We start from the raw sequence: 14,496 nt of genomic DNA, 5'->3' as shown, positions 1-14,496 counted from the left end.
CACCTCTTGTCTGAGTTCATGTCAATATACTACTTCTGTAAATTATTACTGCTACATATTACATACACACATTTTCACAGTTTGAATTTTTTGATCTTGCCCTCATACTAGATGTGTGTTTTCTCAGCCAACCACTGAATGTTGTGGATTTTTGATGCATGTTGAAAAATTTAATGTCCACACAGGGAAGTAATTATATTTTGTACACTGTTTATGGCAATTTAAGAACTTTGAATAGTTGGTTGAAGGAGTCTGGTTTTGCACAGAATGAAGAGTTTTGCATAATGGGGTTTTTGCTCTTGCAACTACAAGGAAGAAATTGTATTCGAAGGGGGATGTTTGAGGAGGGGAATGAGTACTCAAGTCAGTACATCACTCACAGATTACTTCAAATTATTCTCACAGGCATCTGCCTCAATTAACATTTAGTCTATTACTCCTCTCCTTTTGTTCTCAAGGATAAACATCTTTATAGCTTGATTGGTTTTGTTTCTCCCCCTTAAACATCTCGCTAAATTACCTTTCACAAAAGCTATGTTTAGGTCAACAAATAGACACTATGTTTTAAGATAAAAGCCTGAGAAGCACAACCAGAGTCTTCTGAAAAGGAGAAAAGTTGCACAGGGCCCTGAATGTTTTTCCCCCAATACCTGGAGCACCCAGGAGTGGTTGAAAGGACACCTGTTTTCTTTTTTTTTCTTTCTTTTCCTTTTTTTTTTTATTCATAAGTGCATACAATGTTTGGGTCATTTCTCCCCCCCCACCCCCTCCCTTACCACCCCCCCACCCCCTAGATACCTGGCAGAAACTATTTTGCCCTTATCTCTAATTTTGTTGAAGAGAGAATATAAGCAATAATAGGAAGGACCAAGGGTTTTTGCTGGTTGAGATAAGGATAGCTATTCAGAGTTGACTCACATTAATTTCCTGTGCATGTGTGTTACCTTCTAGGTTAATTCTTCTTGATCTAACCTTTTCTCTAGTTCCTGGTCCCCTTCTCCTATTGGCCTCAGTTGCTTTTAAGGTATCTGCTTTAGTTTCTCTGCGTTGAGGGCAACAAATGCTACCTAGTTTTTTAGGTGTCTTACCTATCCTCACCTCTCCCTTGTGTGCTCTTGCTTTTATCTTGTGATCAAAGTCCAATCACCTTGTTGTGTTTGCCCTTAATCTAATGTCTGCATATGAGGGAGAACATATGATTTTTGGTCTTTTGGGCCAGGCTAACCAAGGACACCTGCTTTCAGTCCTTGTGAACTGGCTTTAAATATCACCCAGGACCTGAGAAGTATTGATAATCCATTTAATATCTCTGAAGTTCAGCTCACTTGTATGCAAAATGAGAAATACTTCCTGGACAGCCCTGGGTATTACGTGAACTAACACGCACGATGTCTGGTGTTAACAACAGAGCCTGTATGTGCTCTTTTTATCATCTTTCCCCAACTTGATTGCTACACTTTTTCTGTTTTTACCTGTATAAACCTTTCTCATCCTAAAAAGAATGTTTCTTCTTTCACTTGTTCCTTCTTTCCTTTTTTGTTCCTTTATTCTTTCCATAGAATATTTTGTTCCTTTATTCTCTCTGCTATGTGCCTGGCACCAGGTATCAGTGGTGAGCAAGGCAGCAGGTTCCTGTCCTCCTTGTTAGGAGGAAAGAACATTCCAACAATTAGATAACATCTATAGTTACAGTGAGAAACAAAGATATTGAAAGTTCTATAAGCAATCTTCACAGGCAGAATAGTCAGGAAAGACCTTTGTTAGGAGGTGATAATTAAACAGAGAACTGAAGAATAGTGTGCTGATTTCCTGCCACCCTTTCACCTAAACTCCATCCATTCTCTGCCTTTCTCCACCCTGGTGAGGCCCACAGAGGCTGAATTCCTAAAAATTGCATTATCTATGTGCCTTTGTCCTCTGACCAAGTGACACAGTGGCTAAAGATTGAGGGACAGGAGAATAGAAATCAAGACAGCCCATGCTTTGATGTCACATCTATGGCTACATCTCTGTCTCTCTCCACTTACAGCCCATGGTTCCAGCTCTTACTACTCTTAGACAACATGACCTCCTCTATTTGATCCTTCAGTCCTAGGTTACAATCATGGCTTCCTGGTATTGTCAGTCTCTGGGCATCTCTGTTTTGTTTGTCCCTAACCTAGCCCTTACCTCTAAAATGTGTTCACTTGGACCATATGGTATGATTTGTTTCTACCCTGTGTCCTAATTGTTACAATAGAAATTGACCACATGAGGGAGTTAGAAGGAGCAATGTAGAAAGAGTACATGTGAAGGTTCCAGTGTGGGCAGAGGCTTGGAGTATTTACAGAGATAAAGTCTCATGAGTGAGAGGAAAGACATGTAAAGTGACATTTTAGAGGAAGAGGGACAGAGTGGGGGAGAGAAGGAGGAGACCAACTTCTAGACTGTCTAAAACATTTTGATTGTATTTTATAGATGAACACATAAGTTATCACACACAAATAAGACAGATGACTTGTTATTTCAAATTGTTCTCTATTTAACCAACAGGACAAGGCAAGAATGAGTTCTGGGTGTGCTAGCACACATCTGTAATCTCAGCACTTAAGAGGCTGAGGCACAAGTTCAATGCCAGCTTGAGCTACCTAGGAAGTTCCAGGACAGCCTAGGCTATCCAGCAAGACTGTATCAAAAAAGCTACATAAAATAAATAGAAAGTCCAGGAACAAGTGAGGAATTTTTGTTTCTCAAGAGATGTATCACATTTATATTTGTATATGTAGGATTATATGTATCCTTTATCCAAACTGCTTAAAAACAGAATGTTCTAGATTTCAGATTTTAGAATATTTGCATATACATAAAGAGGTATCAGACAGGACCGAAATCTAAACACAAAATTCATTTATGCTTCATATATGCACCTTATACGGACAGCCTGAAGGTAATTTTATACAACATTTTCAATAATTTTGTCCATGAAACACAATTTCATGGTATGGAATCTTCTTTTGTGGTACCATGTTGGCAATCAGAAAGTTTTGGATTTTGGAGCATTTCAGCCTTCATATTTTCAGTTTAAGGATGCTTACCCTGCATTTTATTCTCCTTTATTATCATTATTGTCATTCTTGTCATAAAAGGCATTGATTAATATGCATACCCAGAGATATGTACACTACACCTCAGTGTTTTGAAATCTCCAGGCAGTTTTATTTGTACTGTGCAGTACTTTACAAAGGTAAAGGATTATTATTACACTCCTCTGATAAGGTCAAAGCATATTTTTATCAGTGGATTAGGTCCATTTATTTTTTTATTGCTAAGCATAGTCAATTTATTTCAAACTTATTCTAGTCTGAAACAGTAAGTCTGTGTATCTTCAGTTCCAATACTTGCCTTTGAGACATTATCTAAACTAAAGCAGCATGAAACCAAAGAAATGAGCAGAGCTCCACAGTGGGTCTGATTCTTCTTTCTTTTTTCTCACTCATGTCCAACACATCTTTGCATCTTCTTAACGCAAGGAGAGAGCTGACCCTTCTTGAGTCATCCAGGTGGCAACAGCAGTGCTTTTCATCACTGCAAAGCAAATGGCACTCCAAGGAGAATGTATCTTTTTGCCATCTATCTCCTTCCTCAATGTCCTCTCTTGACTTTCCTTTTTGCCCTCTCCTTTTCACCCTGAATTTGAGCCATTCCTGGGGGTTAATGTCCCTGGGAGCTAATGAGGACTCCTTATAGCAGTGCCTCATCTGATCCATCCCCCCCACTCCTGGCCACCAGATTCATCTTCTGTCTCCATCCTCCATTTCCTCCTGTCACAATTCCAAAACCTTGCCATTCACAAACCAAAAGTGGACCAGATCCAAATTTCCCTGCCTGGCTTTTAGGACCTTCATGATCTGCATCCATATTTCTTTTGCATCAGGCCAACAACCCTGGAAGCATCCTTTACTTTGTTCTTGCTTCACATATCACATCTAATCTCCCTTGAACATCTCGCAGATGTTGGATTCTGCTTGGTCCAGAACGCAACCATTTCTTATCACTTCCACAAGTGCTACATGGCTCCAGCCAGCATCATCATCTCTGTGCTGAAAGACATCATGATATCTCTTCCCTGCCATCCTGCTTTTGTCTCTGAGGCCTCCTCCACACTGTTGAAACCTAAGTTGACAGTGTCATTCCTCTGCCCAAGCCTCTCGGATGTCTCTACATTTCACTCAGATGAGAAACCAAACTCTCTAGAACGAATGGTGTTATGATTTGAATATAAAATGCCTCCCACAGGCTCATGTGTGGAAAGCCTGGTCCCCAGATGGAGGCAATATTTTCAGAATTTGTGGAAACTTTAGGAGGTAGAGCTTACCTGAAGGAAGTAGGTCACTGGGGATGTGACTTTGAAGATTACACCTGGACTGTCTTTCCTGTCCCACCCTCAGCTTCCTATTCACCATGAGGTGAACAGCTTCTGCCACACACTCCTGCTACCATGATGCTCTGTCTCCCCACAGCCCCAGAATCAATGGAGCCAAGTGACTGTGAACTGAACTCTCTGAAACTAAGAGCCAAGATAAATCTTTCCTCTTTTCATATCAGTAATACAAAGTAACTTGTACAAACAGCAAGGTTCTACATGATCAGAAGCCGCTCACTATCTCTCTTGATACCAGCTTCATCTCCTGCTTCTCCTTCTCTCACCCTACTCAATTTCATGTGTCTTTTTGAACACAGTAGGCACACTCCTGCCTCAGGGCCTTTGCATTTGTGGTTCTATCTGCCTGGAACATTTTCCTTCTGGATGTCACATAGATAACCCTTGCAACTTCAAGTCCAACTTCAAATGTCACCTTTACAATGAAATCTACTAGGACAACCTGCATCCTTCAGGACAGGTTGCATTGTGCAGTGATAATAAACAATGCTCAAAGTACAATGCCTTAACACAGCACAAATTTACTTTCAGTTCATGCGATGCATCTTTTCAGATTCACAGTGTAGTCCTGCTCATTTCATTCACTCTGGGACCTAGGCTAGTGGTGATTCCAGTTTAAGAAGTACTTGTATCATCACCTCTCAGAGGAAAAATAAGCTACCTTGACTTACAGAGGTAACTATATGCCTGCACCCAAAAGATAAATGTAGGGGGGGAGAGGGAGGGGGCGGAGTGGGTGGTAAGGGAGGGGGTGGGGGCAGGGGGGAGAAATGAACCAAGCCTTGTATGCACATATGAATAATAAAAGAAAAAGGAAAAAAAATAGATAAGTAAATAAATATTGATATTCTGTCCTTAAAAAAAAAAAGGATAAATGTATTACTTCTAGTTACATTTCACTTATTAAAGCAAGTCAGTGGCAATGCATAGCTTCAAGAGATCAAGAAAAAATAACTATACTGTGTGCCAGAAAGGAGAATTAGAATGGCTGGGAATGGCCTGTAATACAATGACAACAGATTTGCTGTGCATCAAACATCAGAGACATTCCAGTGGCAAATGACACTGCTGTTCATTGCTTACGATGCTGGGGTCCAGCTGACCCTTCATATTCATGGAATCCATATCTTCAGGTTTGATCAACTTCGGAAAATACTTTGAAAAATTGCCCTGGGAAAGAGAATTAATTAAATAAATATTGAAATACATGGCACCTGTGTATTAAGATAGCATGAGGAAATGAATAATAGAGAGAAGGTCAATAGAGAAGGAGTAACTAATAGATGGAGTTAATCTGATCAAATTACATACAATATATACACATGTGAAATAACATGGAAAACTCCCTTGAACAACCAATACACACTTATAAAAATAAGGACAGCTGGGTCATGGCTGAAGTGGTAGAGCTCCTGACTAATAAGCACAAGGTTCTGAGTTCAAACCCCAGTGCTACCAAGAAAGGAAGGAAGGAGGGAGGGAGGGAGGGAGGGAGGGAGAGAGAGAGAGAGAGAGAGAGAGAGAGAGAGAGAGAGAGAAAGAAAGAAAAAGAAATGGAAGGAAGGTAAAAAACAGGTTCTTTCGGGAATGGGGAGGGGATGGGTACCAATGGGAGGGGGAGGATAAACAGGATGACAGAGAGTGGATATGGTGGATGCACTTTGTATACATGTATGAAAATAGAACAATGAAATCTGTTCAAATTGTTCTAAGAAGTGAGGGGAAGGGATGAGGTAGAATGATGGAGGGAATGAATCTAATTAAGATACGTTGTAAGCACATATGTTAATGCACAGCAACTAATATATGCTATTTAAAAAGTTTGTTTAAAAAAGTGCCTCTGTACTGAACATGTGCAGACTTTTTCCTTGTCATTATTCCCTAAACAATACAGTATAACAATTATTTGCATAGCATTTACATTGCATTAAGTATTATAAGTCATCTAAAGATGACTGAAAGAGTGTGAGGATGTGGATAGGGCATATGCAAATAAGATGCCATTTTCTAAGTGCCTTGAGTATTCATGACTGTTGGTACCTGAGGGGCATCCTGAGACCAATTCCCCACAGTGGTACCTGGGGAATTACAGATGGCCTCAATTGGTTAAGTGGCTCTGCTGCTCTTGGCCATGCTTGTTCACATGGATGGGAGGCAGCTTGTAATCACCTGTGGGGACAGATGGACATCAATCCAAAGTTTGGTTTGAATGCCAATTTTGGAGCCAGCTTGGCTATTTTCCTGGGATTTACTATGCCTGCTATTCACCTTGGTTTCCCCACTCTGAGTCTGAAAGGATGTGCCCTTTGCCCCAGCAGATCCCCATAGCAGAAACCAGTAAAGCCAGCACAGGATGCCCCGTGCAGGATAAGATAAACAGGATGGGGGCAGGTGTAATGTGAGGAATGTGAGGAATGTGAGCAGATTGCGAAAGACGACTAGAAGTACGTGCAAGATGTGCCCTGCCTGCTTGCTAAATGCAACCGTGTGCGCGAATACTGACCCTTGAATCTATAGGCTAAGAAGTAATGTACTCTTAAATGGATAGGCTGGAAATGTATGTGGTGTTACAAACTCATTGGCTATGTACTGTGCGGGCTTTTGCTGTAACGGCCGGTAGGGGCCTATATAAGATCTTCCCTAAAGAGGCTCGGGGTCTTGTCTGCCCAATCGGACCTGTGTGTCTGTGTGGGAGCTTGACCCTAGCTTGCCAGCTCAATAAACTCTGCTTTGTTGATTGCATTCACGCGTGACTCTCTGTCTCTCGGAGGAATAGGATTCTCGGACCCTAACATTTGGAGGTTCCACTGAGATCCCCTTTTTCGAGAAGGCAGACCGTCCACGAGAAAGCAGAGGTGATTCCAAGTCCTAGGCATTGGGAGAGTCTGAGATTCTCATTTGGAGGGAACTAATTGGTAGATGATTGTTCCCGTTTGGGCAGCGGCGGGGATTTGGCCAATCCCCAGGGAGATTCATTCTGGGAATCTCGTTAAGGGGACCACAAGGTCCTGCTGGGAGAGGCTTTCCTCTCATTTGGGCTCGAGCATTTCAGAAATCCTGGCGCCAGGTAAAGAACTAATTGAACTAGTTGACCGACCACCCATCAAGTGGACGCCTTTCGGCCTGATATCCAAATTGGACGGTGAGGAAATTAAATGGGGTGCGCACCAGCGTGAGAGAAGGACCGGTCCAAGCGAGTGGTGGAGAGTGTTCTGTGTGTGTGGAGTTATTGTTGCTTTCACCCTTTTTGTTCTATCTCTCCTGGTGGTTGCTTCTCATCCCACAATGGGACAGGGACAAGCAACCCCAAAGTCTTTGATTCTCTCTCACTTTCCAGAAGTCAAAAAAAGGGCATTAAATGCGGGTCTGGTCATTAAGAAAGGTAAGTTCGACACCCTTTGTTCTGCAGAATGGCCCACCTTCGGAGTCGGATGGCCCATTCAAGGTTCCCTCTCCCTAGACCTGATCACTAAGGTCAAGGCTGTCGTTTTCCGACCAGGCAATCAAGGCCACCCAGATCAGGTCCCCTACATTTTGGTTTGGGAAGATTTAGCGGGGAACCCCCCACTTGGTTAACAGCTTTTCTGATTCACCCCTCCAGTTCGGCTCCTGGGGCTAAAACCCCAGTCATGCCTGCCTTGGTCATAAAAGAGGAAGAGAAACCTCCCCTTCCCTCCCTGACCAGTCCTCAAAATAGGACACCCTCTTTACCACCCCCGGTCTTACCGGAGAGTTCCCCTCTTTACCCATCCCTCGCGGGGGTAGAGGAAGATCGGCCGCCCCCATACGTGACTCCCCCTGGTCAGGCCAGTGCTCCAGAGAAGGAAATTTCCTCATCCTCCTCAACAGGACCAACAGCCGGAGGAGGAATGGGTCGAAGACTCCACCCCCGAGGGGTACGGGAAAGGGAGGGAGAAGATGGGCCCTCCTCATCAACACATGAGGAGGAAACTGTCCCTACACTTCCAGTCCGGACGGTAGGCCAAGGAGGACTGGGAGGGGGGCAACAGTTTCAGTACTGGCCATTCTCCTCCAGTGATCTATATAACTGGAGGACGCAGAACCCACCCTTTTCAGAAGACCCTAAGTATCTCATAGATCTCCTGGAGTCCGTCATGCATACACACCGCCCCACATGGGACGACTGTCACCAGCTGCTCAATACTCTTTATACGATGGAGGAGCGGGAGCGCATCCTCCACGAAGCTAGAAAGAACGTCTTGGGGAACAATGGGAGACCAACACCCTCCAACTGGCCATAGACGAGGCCTTCCCTCTACGCCACCCTGATTGGGATTTCGGGACCACAGAAGGTAGGGAGCATCTCCAAATCTACCGCCAGACTCTTATGGCAGGTCTCCGAGCGGCCGCTAGGAGGCCCACCAACTTTGCAAAGGTAAAGGCAGTTGTCCAAGGGGAAAATGAAAGCCCGGCCGGTTTCTTAGAGCGCCTCTATGAGGCATACTGTCAGTACACCCCTATTGACCCCAAGGCAGAGATCCACCGGTCTGTTGTGGTATTCTCATTCATTAATCAGGCAGCTCCAGACATTAGGAGAAAACTCAATAAACAGAAAAACTTAGGGGAGATAACCATTAGGGAAATGTTACAGATAGCAGAGAAGGTCTTTACCGCAAGGGAAACTCCAGAAGAAAGGGAGTGAGAGAGTTCCTGGGCTCCGCAGGGTTCTGTAGACTCTGGATTCTGGGATTTGCGGAGATAGCCAGACCCCTATATGAGGCCACCAAAGAGGCTCCGGATTGGAGGTGGGGAGAGGAACAACAGCGGGCCTTTGACCAGCTAAAGGCTGCCCTTCTCCAGGCCCCTGCCTTGACCCTACCAGACCCCACAAAATCGCTCATTCTGTTTGTGGATGAAAAAAAGGGGGTAGCCAAAGGAGTCCTGACCCAACAGTTAGGTCCCTGGAAGAGACCCGTGGCATATCTTTCCAAGAAATTAGACTCAGTAGCATCAGGATGGCCCCCCTGCCTCTGCATCATAGCGGCCGTTGCCATGTTAGTGAGAGAAGCAGACAAATTAACCTTTGGACAGTCCCTCCGGGTCACGGCCCCTCACCCGGTGGAGGGAGTCCTTAAACAACCCCCTGGGAAATGGATGACGAATGCCAGGCTCACCCACTACCAGGGGCTCTTGCTGGATTCCCCTCGGATCACCTTCACAGATCCCATAACTCTGAACCCTGCCACCCTGTTGCCCAACCCGGAACTACGGACACCTGTCCATGACTGCAAGGAGTTCCTCTCCGAAGTTACCCAGGTATGGTAACTTCGTGACCTAAAGGACACCCCACTGTCCGGCTGTAAATTAAACTGGTACACTGATGGAAGCAGTTTTGTCCAAAATGGAGTCCGAAGGGCAGGGGCAGCAGTGGTCGACCAAGAAGGAAACACGGTATGGAGCAGCGCCCTCCCACCCAGAACCTCAGCCCAAAAGGCAGAATTAATTGCCTTGGCCGAGGCCCTGGAAAGGGCAAAAGGAAAACAAGTCAATATCTACACCAATAGCCGCTATGCTTTCGGTACCATCCACGTCCATGGAGCCATCTATCTCGAAAGGGGATTTCGCACAGCAGAAGGGAAAGGCTTAAAAAAAACCTGGCCGAAGTCCAGCGTCTATTAATAGCAGTGAAAAAAACCGAAGGCAGTGGCAGTGATGTATGTCCCAGGCCATCAGTCTGCCAAGACTCCGGAAGCTGTCGGTAACAACAGGGCGGATTAAGAAGCTAGGAGAGCAGCAATGGTGAGTCCCTCCATGGTTGCGGCTATAGATGTGCCTGTCCCTGAGCTCCCTTCACTACCTCCCCGACCAGAGTACTTCTCGGAGGATTTCACTTGGATGAGAGCCCACTCCCTCACTAGAAAAAGGGAGGATGAATGGAGAAGTGACTTGGAAGGCAAGCTAATCCTGACCGAGAAACTCGGCCAATTCCTGTTAGCTAACTTACATAAGTCCACCCACTTGGGGTGGAGAAAGTTGCTAGACTTGCTGACATCTGCACAACTCCGATTTCCAAACCAGACCGCGGCCATCCATCAAATTGTGGAGGATTGTGCTAGCTGTACAGCTATAAAACCAGGACGAAGTGAGGGGCACCACACAGGTACTCGGGAACGGGGGAGGGCCCCAGGAAGAAGCTGGGAAGTGGATTTTACCAAAGTAAAACCAGGGAAGTTTGGGTACAAATATTTGCTAGTGTTCATAGACACCTTTTCGGGCTGGGTGGAGGTATTTCCTACAAAGAGGGAGACGAGTCAGGTAGTGGCAAAAGCCTTACTAGAAAAAATCATACCCAGGTACGGGGTGCCTGAGGCAATTGGGTCAGATAACGGTCTGGCTTTCGTTAGTAAAGTCCTGCAGGGACTAGCCCAGGCTATGGGGGCCAATTGGAAACCACATTGTGAATATAACCCTCAGAGCTCAGGGCAAATAGAAAGGATGAATAGGACACTAAAGGAGACTTTAGCCAAATTGGCCCTGGAGACTGGCGGTGATTGGGTGACACTCCTTCCCTTGGCCATCTTCCGATTCCGGAACTCCCCTTATGTCCATGGGCTAACCCCCTTTGAGATCCTGTATGGGGCTCCAACCCCCATCATTCAAAGGACCTTAAGCCCGGGACTAGGTGATCTGGCCCCAAATTACCTGACTATGCTACAGGCTCTAGCTAAGGTGCAACAACAAATATGGCCCTTAATTCAAGCGTACCATATTACTGAGAGCGTCCCGACTCCGGAACATGGCATAGTCCCGGGTGACATGGTATGGGTTAAAAGGCATCAGTCCAAAACCCTAGAGCCTAGATGGAAAGGACCTTATGTTGTACTGCTTACTACCCTCACCGCCCTCAAGGTCGATGGAATTGCACCATGGGTGCACCACTCCCATGTGAGACGGGCACGTCCTCAGGAGGAGCAGGGAAATTGGACTGCACGACAGCATCCCACAAATCCACTCAAGCTCCGGCTGATACGGGATGCTCCGGAAAACGAAAACACCCCAGATGCTCCACAGCCCTCCTAGAATGGGATCATCACCTGGGTCCACTACACCCACATCAGACCGGCAGACCCAGTAGCTGTGAAGGAAGACTTCCTGCCAACAAGAAGGGTGTCCCACCACAAGGACAATTCCTTCAAACTCAAACTTCAGCAAACTGGACCTCAGTAACCTTATTCAGTTAAATAGAGTCTCTCAATCTGGTATTACATACCACCAACCTAGACCTATAAATAAGGGATGCCCAACTCCCCCCAATTGTAATCCCATTATGATAAATTTCACTGATTTAGGAAAAAAGGCGACAAATTGGGAATTGGGTAAATCCTGGGGAGTCAGACTCTACAAAACGAATCATCTAGGAGCCCTTTTTACCTTGCGGTGTGTGCGACAATCAGTCTCTACTCTAACAATAGGACCTTGTATTCTAAACTGACTTGTGACTTTCATCAAAAACCGAATTAACACTGTCCAACTTCTGGTCCTCCGCCAACAATACCAGGCTCTTCATCCCCTTGAGAATGATTCCTCAATATAGCCCAAAGAAAAGGGGGGAATGAAAGGATGTGCCCTTTGCCCCAGCAGATCCCCATAGCAGAAACCAGTAAAGCCAGCACAGGATGCCCCGTGCAGGATAAGATAAACAGGATGGGGGCAGGTGTAATGTGAGGAATGTGAGGAATGTGAGCAGATTGCGAAAGACGACTAGAAGTACGTGCAAGATGTGCCCTGCCTGCTTGCTAAATGCAACCGTGTGCGCGAATACTGACCCTTGAATCTATAGGCTAAGAAGTAATGTACTCTTAAATGGATAGGCTCGAAATGTATGTGGTGTTACAAACTCATTGGCTATGTACTGTGCGGGCTTATGCTGTAACGGCTGGTAGGGGCCTATATAAGATCTTCCCTAAAGAGGCTCAGGGTCTTGTCTGCCCAATCGGACCTGTGTGTCTGTGTGGGAGCTTGACCCTGGCTTGCCAGCTCAATAAACTCTGCTTTGTTGATTGCATTCACGCGTGACTCTCTGTCTCTTGGAGGAATAGGATTCTCGGACCCTAACAAGTCTACAAGCAGCTTTCTGCTACCTCTGCAAAGTTGCAAGCCTCCATCTATCTCTGCCATGTTTCCTGTAACTGACCACATTCTGTAGGGGGTTGGGGGACAAACTCTGTAAGTATTTAATCCAGCTCCTGACACAGATCAGGGCTTGGGGCTTTGAGAAATTATCTTCCCTGAGTCCCCTAGCATAATAAACTCCCTGCTTCCTGTAAAAATGGTCTTGGTGACTTTGTTTCCCTCACCGTTTCCCACAACACCAAGACTGCACATGCTCCGAGAGAGCATAAGAAGACAGGAACTCTGCTTCATGTGTCTCTGAACCTCCATCTGGCTGCCCCAGGTATGTTCTTATGGTGGTGACAGAGGCACAAAAACACAAGGACTCAAGGGTTAGGCTTAAATCTGGCTGAAACTAATACAAAAAGCTTCTAGTTTTTAATCTATCAATGTTGGAAAAACATTGTCAAGGCTTACAAAGTTTACATTGTGCTTTAAACTATTAAGTATCTCATGCTGTTTTTATATGATGATTGTAAATATTGAAAGGAATAAATAACACATTACAAAAATACTAATATTTTCATTAGATTCCCATTGGCTGCAAGTAATAACATGGCTGGTGTTGAAAATGATGAGAGGCCATTGTTTTGAACTGAACTCTTACTCTAGGTTCCAACAGACCAGACCAAACCAAAATGGAGCCATTCATGCTAATGCCACATAATCAAACTGAAACTATTAAAGAAACAGACCACAAAACCGACCTGGTTTTCCTGGAAAGAGGAAATTCTAGTGTATCTGAGTCAACAAAGTAAGGAAGTCCTCTCAGCTTCCAAAATGTAAACTGAAGTAACCTGATGTCAACCAGACAGCATTGTTTCTATTGTTCTGTTTTCTTGTTTGCACCTTACAAAATCCACTATTCTGTGATTGCCTGAGGGAACTCATTCTATTTTGTAGGATGGAGGCTGCCACAATTCCTGAATTACAAATAAAGCCAATTAGATCTATAACTAAATTTTGTTGTAATTTTGTCTTTTTAACACCAGCTAAAAGTCTTTTTAAAAAGTAATGGTTTTATTGTCTCACATTATAAGTAGGCTATGTTAGTTATTTTGAATTTAAAGAATGGTTAGCCTTTGGGCATGATTTTCTGTAATTCCCTTGACTTTCCCTTCAGAGTTGCAATCTATCAGAGCTTCAGAAATTATACTTAACAAAACAACATATAAGCCAGAAAGAACAAATCATTATGTCTCTTTTAAAAAGTGAGGAAATTTTTGCTATTAAGATGTAAGATTTTCTTTTATATCTTGTTGGCCAGGATTGCATCATATTCCAGGGCTTAAAGTAATCACTAAGAAAGAATACTGTATCCATGATTGGCTTAAATGAAACAGCACTCTGCCAGAGTTGGGGTGGAGCCCATGTAATGTATCCTAATGCCCAAACATAATTTAGGTATTCTTGGAAGGAATAAGAAAGTGAGTCATTTTTGAGTAGGCAACAACCACTCTCCATCATTGCTTCCTGACATCCATACAAAATGCTTAGCCCTATAGAGAGCACACTCTACCAATCTCAAAAGGAGACAGCTCCAAGTTTCATCACTTTGTGTATTAAGTTCTATGCTCAATTAACTTTAGAGTTGTGCAGTATTCCCTATCATAAAAGCTAAATATGGTTTCTCAAAATGTTATAAGAGAGAATGGATTAGGAAGTGTCAGTTTTTTAATATGGCAACTAAAGAAGGGAAGATGGAAAAGCACACACACACAGGCACTGGTCCAGGTCTGCAGGCTTGCTAACTCTGCTCTCTAGAAGGATTTCTCCCATCATTGTTCTTTATGGCTCTGAGCATTCCCTCATAGAAAAGTGTTTTTCAATCATGCCCTAAAATTACTGCTTAGATAAATTCAGGAGTCTTTGTATTTCCTTAAAAGCTGAACAATCACAGGTTGATGTCATGCTGCTTGAATTTCTTTGGCAATAGTTAATAA

The sequence above is a fragment of the Castor canadensis genome, chromosome 10, assembly GCF_047511655.1.
Source record: "Castor canadensis chromosome 10, mCasCan1.hap1v2, whole genome shotgun sequence".
Classification (NCBI taxonomy): Eukaryota; Metazoa; Chordata; class Mammalia; order Rodentia; family Castoridae; genus Castor; species Castor canadensis.
This window is presented reverse-complemented; position numbering follows the sequence as displayed.